General features: G+C 36.9%; 1 protein-coding gene and 1 pseudogene across 2 annotated transcripts in view; one reads left to right on the forward strand and one right to left on the reverse strand.

Annotated features, from left to right (window-relative positions):
- The window catches only part of LOC114622021, a 2,339-nt pseudogene extending 687 nt beyond the window's left edge, over positions 1–1,652 (reverse strand).
- Exoc4 (exocyst complex component 4) overlaps positions 1–13,490 on the forward strand; it is a 689,148-nt gene that overhangs the window by 120,725 nt on the left and 554,933 nt on the right. The gene's annotated exons all lie outside the window — the stretch shown is intronic.

The following is a 13,490-nucleotide window of genomic DNA, read 5'->3' on the forward strand; positions in this document are numbered from 1 at the left end:
TCCCTTCTTTTTTTTTGAGACAGGGATTTTCAGTGTATCCTTGGCTGTCCTGCAACTCATTGTAGATCAGGCTGGCCTTGAACTCTCATAGACTGCCTCTGTTTCCCCAGTGTTGGGCTTAAATTGTTACTCTAATGTTGAATGCAGAGACTTCCAATGAATTCGTGAATGATACTTTGTCTCTTCTCCAGTTTTCTGCTCCTTAGCCTTCCAGACCTGGGCTCAATATCCTCTTTGCTTAATCAGCCCCTGCTATTAGTGATGGTGATTTTGTTTTTTCCTGTACTCTTGCCTATGGGAGTCTCACAAGGATGCCATTTGCATCAATGTCAAAAGTGACTTCAATCTGAGGAACACCCCAGGGTGCTGGAGGTATGCCTGTACGTCCTAACTTTTCCAGCAGGTTGTTGTCTTTAGTGATGGGTCTTTCACCTTCATATACCTGAATGAACACACAGCTGGTTGTCAGAGTAAGCAGGTTTGTGTCTGCTTGGTCTGAATGGTAGTGTGCTTGATGAGGACAGGCGTGATTCCACTGTTGGTTTCAATACCAATGGAAAAAAGAGTTACATCTAAGAGCAGCAGATCCTAAACATTTCCAGACTTGTCTTCAGAGAATGGCAGGCTGGACAGCACCGTAAGCAATGGCTTCATTGGGGTTAATTCTCACATTCAGTTTTTTTTAACCACACCAGACAATATTGTGGATATGTGACTTGTCTCATCTGTTATCTTGAAAGGCCTTTTCTGCAGTAACCATAGTGCCACAGAACAGGTGCATATGCAGTTCTTCAAATGGAGCTTGGGTAATATAGATATAGAAATGGAGTCCTTTATAGACAGAATCAATTTCTACACTGGCCTGGGTACTGTAGGTGAGGGCACACAGCCCAGTCACAAGCAGTGTGCAGATGATGCACACCTCTCTTGTTCTGACTGATGTCCATTTTGCCCTGGCATTTAAGCTCAGCAGTGAAATGGTTAACCATCTAGTTGTCAAAGTCTTCCCCACCCAGAAGAAGTAGGTATCTTCTACTGTTGATTTGACCTGAAAAATTCTATCCTCAGTAGCGAGGCCTGACATTAATCATCACATTTCTTAGGGCTCCAACCTTATCTAGTTCTCAAGTAATAGTAGCAACAGCCTTTTCATTGATTCTTAGTACATTGAAATCAGAAATGGTTCCGGGTTGCCTGCTGCTGAAGGTCAATGAAGTAAGCTGGCCTTGTGACCACTGACAATCGTCTTCCACGATAGGTTTCTACAATGTCCTTTATCTTTATTAGTGCTATAGAGGATACAGTCTCTGGGTAGAAATTTTGATCATCAGTTTTTATTGTACTTAGACCTTGAGGCTGCTTGCATTGTTCATTACCATGAAGGTCCACTGATTCATATGTCAGACTGAACAGTTGTACCATCAGACCCATACCTGATCAGATATTCAGCAACAAAAACTGTCTTGTGGTATTCACAGTAACTTGAATCTTTGTAGTATTGCCATTGAATAATATGGTGTTAGTAAAAGCAACATAGCTTGCTGTGGTTAGATTACCCTTGTCATTGGCAATTCTCTCTCGTTTTCAGTGTTGGAAGACACCCACACACATCAGTAGAGGGTTCCAAGGTGAATGCTAACTGCAGGTGCTTCTGGGGCAAGACTGCATCCCGTGCATACCTGCTTTTGTAGAGCCTGGCATGTAGATACATTGGCTGTACAAGAGATTGAATGTTGTGGAGGGGGTTTGCTTAAAAAATATTAGCAAGTTTCTGAGGCTGTAAAAACTTAATATTAGGTTCATACAACATTTAGCAATCACGTTTTAATGGTGTACAAACAGCAAGTGTCAATAAAATAAAATTTGTAATTTTGTTTTAGTATGCAGGCAATGAGCCATGTTAAATATGAAGGAGGAGGGAAAATATCTAGAATAGTAATCATACGATTAATAATACATATTTGAGTGGAGATAGAGAGCTTCAGAAATTCTGAATTTCAGAATCATTTTTCTTTTGTAGTTTCTGTTTTAGACTATTGTAAAATTATAAATACTACTCATAAATATTTGTATTTTAACTTTTCAAAGTGTTACTTTGTTTGCATTTTTATAATTAAACTCCAGGTATTATCTGTATTACAGTTCACACTGGGAAAAATGAACCTGAGTCCCACATTGACTGTGATTCCAAATCTCTCCTATTCTCTTAAACCACTTTGTACTGTCTCCATGTGTTGAGTATGAAATACTTCTATGACATTTTTTGATAGCACAGTTTGAAAACTCCTTTAAAAAAATTAATGGCTAAAGTCCAGAGGGCTAGAAGTGCTTGCCACTGAGGACTCAAAGTACCTATGTCCATTAAGTTACTTACTGCTTCTCCATTTTTCAAAATACTAGAAGTATGGCTGTACCCTTAATGATTCTTAGGATTGTGATATTGACTTAACTATAGAGAAAAGTCATTGAAAATTTTTTTGGTTCTTTCTTATCACATGTTATAATGTGATTATAACATTGTTATGTTTTTATAGTGTAATGTGAAGTGTTTATTATGAGAGCAACCAGGATGATAAAGTGCAATTCTCAATGTTCACTTTACCTGTTTGTGTCTGCTTATACAGAAATTCTTCATTTAGGGTACTGATCACTTGTACTGATAGTGCTAGTGGAGAAAAAACAAAGTGTGGCTGGCAGATGCGAAATGCTACTTAAGCATAGCTAGTATGTCTAGAATGTCTTTGTGCATAGGTTGAAATTTGTGTGTGTGTGTGTGTGTGTGTGTGAGAGAGAGAGAGAGAGAGAGAGAGAGAGAGAGAGAGAGAGAGAGAGAGAGAGAGAGAGAGGCAACAGCTCATTGTTGCCGGAATTTGCAGGATATGCTACTGTGTGCAGTATGTGGAGTGACCTTTGCACTCATTAAGAGAGGCTCCTCTGGTTTCCACACATGGATTGCTTACTCCTGACCTCGACAAGTAGAGTTTAGCAAAAATATTGCTATGCCAATTTAGGTAGAATGGCTTCACACTTGACATCCGATCAAATGTCTCATCCTTTACCTTTAATGTGTAACTTAGCAAGAGTCATACTAAGTTAGTTTAGTAAGAATGCCCCTCTGCTGTGTATGCTTCTCTTGCTGCTCATTGACTGTAAATCCCCAGCTGTCTTTGCTAGATGTGGAATTAGACCTGGTTTCTCCCCCATATAGAAGTGGTCTCCAATAAGGACATTTGTGCCATTTTAACAAGTGTCAGAATAATCTTTTTTTTCCTCAAATGGATTCACATAGGAAAACAAATTCAACTGATCCATACTCTTTAGACACAAAAAGTTAAAGGCATTGTGACCCTTAGGGTTATCAACCATATTTAATGTTTTTTTTTTTTTTTTATATTTTACTATTAAATGACAGGGCTTGGATTTGCCCTCAAATTAGTCATACATCAAATTTCATAAACTTCACTGAAATATTACATTACATTCTTTTCAATTTACCAGATGTAAATTCAGAATATTCTTATAGTATAGCTAGCTGTGGATTATGGCCTCTAGGCCAAGTGGAAGATAATTAAACTCATATCAGTGATTCTTTGCAATTACCTCTGCATATTTTGGTATTCACCTGTTTCCATAATGAAAAGACCTTTTGGAATCTCTCCATGTATTCTGTGTTGGGAGTGTCTTGTGTCAACGGTTTTCTTGTTTGAGGAGCCTGGAGTTATTGGATAAAGAGAAGTGTAATCTAAATCACCCAAAGCTCCCAATTGTTTACTGTATAGATAAAACCTCATTCTTAAACATAGGCTGTACCTCCATAGTGCTTTTAAGAAATTGTACCATGAAGTTGCTAGTTTGTAAATGTTTAGCAACAATACAGTAACATAACAATCTAGTTTTCTTTTTTTTTTTTGGTTTTTTTGACAATCTAGTTTTCAAACCACAGTTTTGAGGCTTTGTTTTTCTACCAGTAAAATACTATTTTTGGCCCATTAAAATGTTAGGAGTTTTAGCCACGCTAGGTTTCCTCTTTTAGTGTAATTCATTCCGTCTCTCTCTTTTTCTTATAAAAGTGTATTTAATTTGGACTGACTTACAGTTTCAGAGGTTCAGTCTATTATCACTGTGGTGGAAAGCATGGCAACAACCAGGCAGACACAGTGCTGGAGAAGTAGCTGAGAGCTTTATATCTTGATCAAAGGCAGCCAGGAACCTGTCTCCTCTGCACTGTGTGTAGTATGTGTACCAGAAGCCCTCAAAGTCTGCCTACACAGTGACACACTTCCTCCAACAAGGCCACACCTCTTACTAATTGATTCTCTTTACTGGAGTTTCTGCCACACAAGTGGGAGAAGAGATCGGTATCTGTCCTGCACACTGTAGCTGAGCACAGTGATTTTTCCTCCTATCTTAAAGCAGTCATGTAGTGCATGACTGAGGAGAGAGATGCGCTTATGGCTGAGTTTCTTTGTTACTCTTCAGATGTTTCAGCAGAGTTGATTTGCTTTTGTTTCCTGAGGATTTTCATCAGTACCTTTGGAGTTCACTGACTCAGAGCAGTGAACTGGCTTTATGCTCATCCTGACCCTTGCCTAAATTTCATGCTGCGAGCATATTAACAGTTGGCCTTATTTAGATATTTGGCAGGCTGTGGCTGTTTGTTTAAGTCCTTCTTTCTTTTCTATATGTTTTAATTGCCCCAGGGAGCTGGTATTCAGGAGAATGTTCCTATTGAATAGCTTGAGAAGTGTTGGAAATAATTTCTTTCTCAGAGTTCTGAGTCAATCACCCTTGCAGGGCCATGAAGGGAATTGTATGTGAAATAAAGGAGTGGGAATTACAAAGCCTTACTTAGAGGCCTGGTGTCAGTGAACTTAAAAGATCCGTCTATTTTTCTGATTCCTTATTGTCAGTAACTTATCCATGTGATACATTTAAGTCAGTGTTCAGATAATTCAGCCTGATATGACAAATAAAGAAAGGGGCTCACCATGAAGGTTCTCAAGGAGTTTTCTTTTGGGATGGGAGTCTGAGACATGAAATTCTAGTTAAGCTGAGCTTGCCTTCTTAAAGGCTTTTTATTTTCCCTGTCTCCAGACAGTCTCTCCTGATCCCATACATAGTGAAGGTACTTTTGAGATGGCTCATGTCTATGAGCACCACATGGTTAGCCTGTGGGGTTCACAATGGCATGCTGAACATTTGTTTTATATTACCTTAGAGTCTTATCAGGAATTATTTATGTAAAGATACCAAAGAAGGAAAGGAAGAAAGCATAATATTAGAGAAAAAACATTAAGGAAATTAGCATTGTGCATATAGTTATGAAATGAACCTCTAGTATGAGGTAGTTATATCTATATGTATGTAAATTTTTCCTCTGTATATGACTGAAGGGCACATACACAGAGGCACTTCTTGCTTTATTTCTATTAGAGGTGTGGTGATCAATTGACTTGTCAGGTTGACTGGATTTAGAATCCTCTACTGGATACATCACTGGGCATCTCTGATGAAGTTGTTTTCACAGCAAGAGATTTAAAGGAGAAAAGAAAGTCCACCCTGAATGTGGTGACACCATCTCATGGACTTGGTCCCATAGTAGCTGAGGGACCCAGCCCAGGAGCAGTGCTTTTCTGCTTCCTGATCCAGTGGAGCAGGACCAGCTGCCTCATGTTTCTGCTGCCACAGCCAGAGCTCCTCTTACTGCCCTGTACCTCCTCCATTATGGAGTATACTCTCAAAGTGTGAACCACATGAACCACTTCTTCCTTAAGCTGCTCTTGTCACAGAAAGGAGAAACGCTATCCACAGAGTCCCTAGAAAGGGTAGCAAAATTTAATATTTTAAGTGTTTACTAAGAATCAATAAATATACAGGATTTAAATTTTGCTAGGTGCACTTCTATGATCTTCACTGTATTCCATTTTCAGACATGTGCTACATTGGGCAGAACTATAGTCTTAAGAGGCTGATGTTATAGGGAGCAGTACTTTGGCTTAATTTACTTTGGTTAGTTTTTTTTTTTGTCTGAGTGTTTATTTATACAAATCTCAGTAAGCATAGATTTATTCATGTTGTTTGAAAACATAGAATATATTATTTCTGTCCCCAGATATGTCTTATCTTCATCTTGGTCATAAGTTTAGATTATTGGTAAACTGTGAAATAACAGTTATTATTTACAGTCATGGCGGTATTCTAAGTTTAGTCATCAGTGATAAACTTGACACTAATTTTTATTCCACATCATTGCTGGATGTCATTGAGATATATGTTTTTCCGTCTTGATGAATTGAGCCAAGAGTTAGATGTAAACAGATTTGTGTAAACTCATACCAACTCTTATAAACTTTTGAACTCCATATCTTATGTATTCATGTTTTACTACAAAGGAGATTCTTTCAATAGTTTATGAAAGATATTTGTTAAATACTTTTGATCATATATCCTCATTGAAACTTCTGTCTATATCGTGTGTTCTGATATCATTTTTTTTCTTTGTCGTCAGTAGCAGAGTTGAGTATTGTTATCATTAAGTAGAATTGCTCTTGATCATTGTGCATTTTGTGTGTATCTCCTCTTCTGTGTATATTTCTTGACCTTTGGCAGTATACTTAGCCCAGACTTACACTTGCAGGATTCTATCCATATCTTATCACAAATTGTATCTGTGTATTTAATGCTTTCAGGGTTTATCATCAGCAAAAGTAGAACAATTTCTTGGCCTTTACATCTCTTCTGAATACTCAAGAAAGTCTTCTGAACAAAATCTCAGGAGTCAATATGTCAGGGAAGGCAACTCCAACTGCAAGTTATGATTAGATTATGAAGAAGTTATTTTCGAGGTCAGAAGAGTGTGCTTTGAAAGACTGTGTTACAAAATCGAGTAGATCATGCTGGGTTGTGTGGCTCCCATGCAGTGTTGTTTATGCTGGAAGACTCCAGTGCGTGTGTACTCCTGTGTCTTTTCTTTTGCCCTTTAAAACTCATGAAGTATATGAAAGTGATTTTTTTTTTAAATTTTTGAGTTACAGATTTGTTCATCTCTAATGATGTGATTTAATTCTAAGCTTGGTCTTTGAAAGGAAGCAGTGGAACGCTGAGTCCTAACGTGACTGATCAGGGTCTGGAGAGATGGCTTAGCAGCTAGAAGTACTTTTTGCTCTAGCAGAGGACTCGAGTCTGTTCCTACCATCCATGTTGGGAGGCTCACAATGGCTCACAACTTGAGTTCCAAATGATATGATGCTTTCTGCTCTCCGAAGGCACTTGCAGTTGTGTGTAACTTCCATATAGTTACTAACACATAATTAAAAATGAATAAAATGAATAAAAATGAATAAAAGTAAGTATAAAATACAGTGAGGCCTTTGGTAATAATGTCATGTCAGCATTGAGAGAGTGACTCTGAGACATTGATACTAACCCCGCTTGCAGAGTTAATCTTGCTTTGCAGTGGGCAACCTTATTCTCAGCCTGGCGAAGGGGTTGAAATTGTTCAAAACTTTTGGTGTTTATCTACCAAGTCCCTTCAAAATTCTGCTTTAAAAATTGACAAATACTTTGCTCGTACTAGCATTGGCTCGTAAAAGTATATTGTAAGCTGGGTGTGATGATGTGTTATCTATAATCCAAGAACTTGGTAGTGGAGGAAGGAAAGTGGTCAAAGTCATCTTGTCCTACATAGCAAGTTTAGGCCTTAATATATCTGTGTCGATTTCTTAAAAGGAAGAAAAAGGAGCAGCAATCAGAAAGTTTCCCTGAATCATCAACATTCAAGGGAACTTTGAGGTTTCTTCTCATGAAAGCAATATCCCAATTTGTTTATTGTTACGCTATTGCTTTTGGCCAAGAGGTGGCTTGATGGAGAAATACTAGGCAAGGACTCTGTCTCCTTCTTAGGAGTCTTGAAGACATTCCTGTACCTTGTACACCTTTAATAATAACATTATTCAGGGTTGAAGTGGAGCTAGTACAAGAAGGTTAATGTGTGTGCTCTTATGAGAAGGGTGATTGGCATTTTAATCAGTGTCTCTGTGCAGAACCTTTGTGTGAGTGCCCATTTCAGCTTTTCACATTCCCCTGCTCATAGATTCAGTACTGATTCATAGGGGAGAGCTCCATCTGCTGAAGACCCCTTGCAGAATGTTCCTTTCTGTTGACACCAATGATTTCCTTTTGCACAGTTCATTGAAGTTTTCTTCTTATTTATAAGCTCCAATGAAGATTATGTTGAAACTAGTCATTTGATCATTTCAAACACCAATTCCTTGTCATTTGCTGACTGCTTAAAATCAAAGGAGTTATCAGGAGTCTTCTTAATTCAGTCCAACAAATAGTGGTGTTTTGCTCTTTGCAAATGAAAAGACTTGGAGGGAGTGGCTGTAGATGTTTTGTCCATGATCATTTTTATCTTAGCTTTCTAACATATAGTGACATTTACGTGTCATGAGAGGGATATTGAGTTTGGTAAGCTTTAGGCTTGATTTTTCAGTTTTCCCACTTTGGCTGGGTGTAGGGTATTGTGTAAGGGAGCCAGACTTGACTCTCTTGGAAGATGGGTCTTTGCTTGCTACTTTTTGGGCATGGTTGGACAGGATAGTAGACTCTTTGAAGTTTTAAATGGAGATCATTTCTTTTGGTGCTGAAGACTTCAGCTGTCAGTCCCTTCAGAGACTGCCAAGCCTAGAGTGTACCACATCACTCTGTTTTGTTATTGTTAACTGAATAGCAAGAGAATAGAAAAGCATGATATCTCAGACAAATTCTTTTGTGTGGACTTTTCCTGAAGAGATCAATAAATATCTCTTCATGCCAGTTTGGCACCAATGAAAGACCAAAGAAACAATTTTATTCAAGTCTAAGTTGCAGAACCAATGAGCATTAATTAGACTCACAGTAGCATGGGTGAGGTGTTACTTGCACGAACATTAACAATTTAAAACGGCTTTACCTTACTCTCTGGAAGCAGACTTTACCTGGCTATGCCTTGTTAGTGAGGGATAGGGCCTTGTGAACTCCCTTCCTCTTCTAGCAACCATTAGGGTGTCCAGCGTCATACAGGTGTTGTGTGGATAGTCACTGGTGAGAATTCAAGAGAGCATTGGACATGTTATGCTTAAAGGAGAGTGTTCTTAATACTGTCCAACTATGAAAGACCATAGCTACACAAGATTATAATAGGGAAAAATATGTAAACAAGACACAAATCACAGCCGCCCCCAAAGAAAAGACTTATATTTTAATACATTATTATAAAAATCTTCAAAAAAAATAAAAACAAAAGGAAAAGACAGACTACAGACTATCAGTATATATTTGCATCTCTTGTAAGTAACCGAAGATAAAAAACCAGATCTTGAAAGATGTCATATAAATCAATGACAGAAAGACGAGTACTCTTTATAAAATAGGTAAAGGATATGAGTAGGCAATTCACATAGGAAGAAGATTGAATGGCCAATTATGAAAGTTGTTCATCCTCAGTAACAGGAAAATGAAAATCTAAACCCTGGTGAGATTCCATTTTACACCTATTGATTGGCATAACCCAATAAGCTTGATAACACCAAGGGTTGGCAAGCATAAGAAGAAACAGGAACACTTGCTGTTGGGAATAAATTACTAAAACCTTTGTAGCAAGCATTCTAGAACTTTCTGGTGAAGTTGAAGATTCATAAACTCAGCTATTTTCCTTCATGTGTTAGTCTAGAAAATTGTCACATTGGTGGAAACAAGGAGAAAATGTGTAAGGGTGTTTATTGTAACATTTTTTGTATAGAAATAAATAGAGGAATGGCAAGTAGGATGTAATTTTCAACCAAACAATGGAACAATTAAAAACAAACTTTTCACATGGGTAAGTCTCAAAAAAAATGATGCTAAGTAAATAAAGTTCTAAAAGGATATTAAGATATAGTGAAATGTAATTCTTATACAGTTTACTACTTCAAAGTGTAAAATCTAATTGCTTTTAATATACTTCACAAAATTGTATCTCTGTCACAGGACTATCATTACTTTTTGATATGATGGGGATTGAAGTCATGATCTTACGCATTTGAGGCAAGTGCTTTAACAATGAGCTCCAGTCTCACAATTGCTGTATTTTGGACATTTGTTTTAATTGAAGTCAAGTACTCTTTGGTCATTGTGATGGTCTTCTTTTAGTCACATAATGACTTCAGGGTACATCAGTGTTACAGAATATACACCAGGGGCTGATTTTTCCTTATTTTTAGAGAATATTTTTTAGACACATCTATCACTTTGTACTCATCCATTAATCCATGGTGAATTTTGAGTTGCTTACTTTGACTAACCGTGAATAATAATGTCTCTATGAATGTTTTTGTACAGGTTTTATTTGGGCATATATTTCTGTTTTTCTGTGGCATATATATGTGTGTATATATATGTATAGGCTCCATTCATACATAAACACACATATGATAAGAATATATATGTACATACATACATACATATACATACATATACACATATGTATATGATACATATTACTAAGATGCTGATAGTGTATGTTGGAATAGACAAGCTGTTCTAGAGTGGCTCAATGCTTTTTCTGCCCCATCAGCAGCAGTTGAAGCCTTTTATTTCTTGGTATTGTCTTTTTTATTATAAATACTCTAGTGGCTGTAAGGACTATTTCACTGTGGTTTTCATAGCAGTTCCACTATGGCTAATGATGGTGGTTATCTTTTTTGTTTGCTTATTGACTTTGTATAGATTTTTAAAGTATAAAAACATTGGTGTGTTTTTCTGGGTATATAATTAGTATACCAAATGATAAGTGATAGAATATTGTTATTTCATTTCTCAGAAAGCTATGAAATGAACCAGATATTATATTAGCATTTATTATAATTGTAATGTTATATACATAGCTGGTATACTATTTCCTATTTATGTGTGTTAAAAGCATATATAGGCTGTCAGTTACTTAAATATTTAAAGTTTATATTACAAGCATAGGAAGAATGAAAACATAGTAGCAATGTCTTAGCACTGGCATTCATTTTGGTGAGAGATGACATACAGGAAATAAAATTAAGCTAAATTTAGTTGAAGAATCATTAATGCTGACAACATATAAGAGTTTCCAACAATGTCAAATGTTGCAGAGGAAGAGAAGATTTTTCCTATTATGTGTAAGAATAAAGCTGTATTGATAAGGAAGGAATTGTTAGTCGTCTAAGTTTGATTTTTGAAGTTAGGTTCCAATTCAAATTGTAGAATATTTGCATCAAAGTGATGGCCTGTGACAGAAATAAAAAAATCACATCAGTGTGTTTTCAGTGAACTAGTAAAGAGAAATAGTGCAGTAGGTTGAAAGGAAATATGGACCCAAGAACATTGTCTAGTGCATCCAGTATGCTACAGTACTTGACTAAATACTGAATCCATCAATACTATTTGTATCACAAAGTGGAGCAGCGAAGCAACCCAGCTGTGCTTTATAACAGTGACTTTCAAAAAAAAAATGAGCAGTGACTTTCTTATTCATATGTTTGTGAGTGTCCTTTGTTTAAACTATCATATAATTCCCATACATGGCTGCTTTTCCTTCTAGTTCTTATGATCCTTTGCTAGGAGGAAAAATAGCATATTCATCTTTATTCTACTGGCAAGTGAGTACTTTGCATACAGTATATGCATAAATAATATACTTAATTAAAAAAGAAACTGTTCAGCAGGCAGGTACTTTGTGAGGGTACAAACCATGAAGAACATGGAAAGATTAAGTATAGTAGTAGGCACAGTGTCCCAAACAATACCTAACTCATCCATAAATGTGAGTGTTTCCCTGTAGTTCCATCCCTGCCAGTATTTGAAGATAGTCAATTAGCCGGGCAGTGGTGGCGCATGCCTTTAATCTCAGCACTTGGGAGGCAGAGGCAGGCGGATTTCTGAGTTTGAGAGTTTGAGGCTAGCCTGGTCTACAGAGTGAGTTCCAGGCCAGCCAGGGCTACACAGAGAAATCCTGTCACAAAAAAAACAAACCAAACCAAACAAACAAACAAAAAAGTCAATTAAAAAGCATTTCAGTATACTCAAGGGTTACAGAAAATAGACAAGTCTACAGTTTTTAAAGAAGGAAAGATGACTCTTTTCTCGCAGGGAGGGTCATGAAGTGATGTTGGAGTAGAGGGGAACTGAAGAGATGCATGTTGAGGGTCTCCATAATGTAATGAGGGAGAGAACAAAGAAGGGAAGGAGGAGGTAGAGGAATCCTAAGGATGAGATCCTACTGGTGATGAAATAGCAGTTGTGGCATTAAAGGGAAGCAGATAAAGAACATTTGGAAATTCTGTGGAATGCAGAAACAAAAGGCTGATGGTCCAGCAGCATAGAAAGGTTGCTTAATTTAGGAGGCAAGAGTGTTGTGATTTTTTTTGCTTTGGATATTCTTATTGAAGAAGAGCATATGGAATTCATCCTCTTAAGGAGGGGCCAGTAAAGAACACAAAGCTCAGACATCATTTGTAACCAGAAAAGAGCCACACATTTTAGAGAATTTGGGAATGATTTACACCAAACTCTGTGTGTGCTATTTCCATCTTTTTTGCTCATAGGTTAACAAACAGGTCTTGTCAGTACTATTTCTCATGAATTGGTCTGATTATCAACCAGTCTACCTCATCAGTATCATTAAGTTTCATGTGTTTTTACTCACATTAAATTTTACTTAGAGTGAATTACTATAGTTGGTATTTTGAAATAAAAAGAGTTCTAAATTCATTTACAGAGAATCGTGTGAAACAGAACTTTCATTCATCCTTTCCCCCTCTTTTAAATTAATTTTTTTGTTTCCTCTGTCTTCAATCATTAGAAGAATTTTGTGTGGTAAGTACTGGCTGTGTTCTGAAAAAGTAAAAATTGTTCTCATTCTTGATGAACAGTAATTTTTCTGTAACTTTCATCCAGTCCACTTACATTGCCACTTTATCCTCCTGGAAATTTTGTAAGCTTCCCTCATCCTTTGCAGAATATGTCATCAGACACATCAGGATATTTTAGATAAAGCGAAGCATTGTGTATTTTGTTCTTTGTTGGATCAATGCTTAAAATACTTAGTTTACTGTCTGTAATCTTACAGGGTTTTTGTACATAAATGCCCAAGAATTTAGTATTGATCACTATAGCTTCTCTTTCCTCATCTATTTGAGAAAGGAGTAGATGTGTAGCTTGGTTCATAATATTAGTCAGTGTCTTACTTTTCAGTTGCTGTGAAGAGATACAATGACCGAGGCTACTTATAAAGGAAAGTATTTGAGTCAGGCTTGTTTACAGTTTCAGTGTGAAAATCTGTGACCATCATTACAGGGAGCATGACAGCAGGTAGGCAAGTTTGGTGCTGGAGTAGTTAAAAGCTTACATTTGATCCACAAGCATGAAGCAGATCTATTTATCTATCTCTCTATTTCTATCTATCTATCTATCTATCTATCTATCTATCTATCTATCTATCT

This window comes from Grammomys surdaster, unplaced genomic scaffold (assembly GCF_004785775.1).
Source record: "Grammomys surdaster isolate TR1022 unplaced genomic scaffold, NIH_TR_1.0 186, whole genome shotgun sequence".
Taxonomy (NCBI): Eukaryota; Metazoa; Chordata; class Mammalia; order Rodentia; family Muridae; genus Grammomys; species Grammomys surdaster.